At 30.7% G+C, this 1,795-nt stretch overlaps 1 non-coding gene across 1 annotated transcript; it reads left to right on the top strand.

Moving 5' to 3' along the window:
- The first annotated feature begins 378 nt into the window (after positions 1-378).
- LOC124238761 (U6 spliceosomal RNA) lies at positions 379-485 on the top strand. Its single transcript, XR_006888367.1, has one exon. It is a non-coding gene; the product is annotated as a U6 spliceosomal RNA (small nuclear RNA).
- The last annotated feature ends 1,310 nt before the right edge of the window (positions 486-1,795 follow it).

Below are 1,795 nucleotides of genomic sequence, written 5' to 3'. Positions count from 1 at the left end.
GAAAGTAATACAATTAATTAAAATTAGGTGTTGGATGAGAGGTGTATGGAAGTGAACACAAATTAGTTTTCTCATTCATAGCAGGGAGGCAATAGGTAGGTAGTGTCAAAAGTTGACAAATCAAAAAATGTAAGCTTAAGTATATTATTAAAAGTTATAAAGTAACCGCTAAAGGGCTTAAAAACACTTTATAAATCTTCTGAACTATCAGAACGAAAAGACACGTACACATTTAATTTTAAAAGGATAGATAATTTAGCAAGACAGAAAATAAAGCAGTAACAGCAGAAATCACACAAGATAAGAGAACTAATACCAAACACATCTGTGTAACAATTTATGTAAGTGTAACAATATATGTAAAAGCCCACCTACTAAGTGCTCGCTTCAGCAGCACATATACTAGAACTGGAACGATACAGAGAAGATTAGCATGGCCCCTGCGCAAGGATGACACGCAAGTTCGTGAAGCATTCCATATTTTTTCTGTATGACTTCACTCATATGAGGAATTTAAAAATGTACACAAAGAGAACAGATTAGTGGCTACCAGGAGAAAGGTGGGGTGAAGTGGTGCACCTACAACACGACTGACAAACAATAATGTACAACTGAAATTTCACAAGATTGTAACCTATCATTAACTCAATAAAAAAAAAGAAAAAAGAAAAAAAAGAAAAAAAAAAAGCCCACCTATTAAAAGGAGAAAATTCTCAGGTTTAGAAAACTAAACTCAACTATTTGTTGCAGGCGAGAGATACATTTCAGGCAAGATTAAATACTGCGCATTTATGTCAGGCAATTACCTTAAAAAGGCTAATAGAGTGGTTATGTTATTAAGATCAAACAAAGTTGAATTCACAGCAGAAAGCATTAAATAAGACAAATAAGTTCTCTTTATAATAATAAGGGAGTCAATCTCAGTGAAGACCTGTCATAGATCATTAATGCCAAAGATCCTAGCATGAAAATTCTTAAAGTAAAAACTGCATAAGATACAAGGAGAAATAGAGAGAAATACAGAAGTAACAGGGAAAGTTCACTTATTCGAATTCTATAATTCATAAAGTCAATCTAAAATTTTAATCTCTCTAAGATATACCACACCCTTCACCCTGAAAATAAAGAATACTCCGTCTTTAAGTACCCAAAGAACATTCACAAAAATTTAGTTTATGTAGGACTCCAAAATACTCTCCAAAAATATGACAAATAAAAACAACACAGATCATCTTCTCAAATTATGGTGCAAAGAAAGTAGAATTGATTTTTTTTTAATAGAAAAACAAAATCCCCAACTGCTTAAAAATTAAGGCTATTTAAAAAGTTGACTTAAAGGCAATAGAAACTGAAATTGAAGGATATTTAGAAAATAATATTAATGAAACACTATGCGTCAGAATCCATGTGTTATGGCTAAAAGCAATGCTTTGAGGAACAATAATTCAGAGCCTTAATAAATTAACAAACATGAAAGAAAATAAATGAGTTCATATTTAAAGCAAGAGGTAAGAAAAAGAATAAGACTATATACCTAAGGAAAGCAGAAAAAAGAAATTAAAGACAAAATCATGTATTTATGATTTTGAAACAAAATATAAATGAAACAAACACAACTGATTACTTGAAAAATATCAACAAAGTGGATAAGATGGTAGCTTGTCTCATTTTTTAAAGGATGTGTGAGAAAACCATAAACACAAGATCAGCACTTAGAATGGTTTAAAACAATAATTAGGTCTAAGAACATACTTTGCATAAAATTATGCAAATACACTTGAAAATCTAGACAAAA

Source organism: Equus quagga, chromosome 4, assembly GCF_021613505.1.
Source record: "Equus quagga isolate Etosha38 chromosome 4, UCLA_HA_Equagga_1.0, whole genome shotgun sequence".
Lineage (NCBI taxonomy): Eukaryota > Metazoa > Chordata > Mammalia > Perissodactyla > Equidae > Equus > Equus quagga.
The sequence above is the reverse complement of the archived record's forward strand: the minus strand, read 5'-3'. Positions and strand labels throughout refer to the sequence as shown.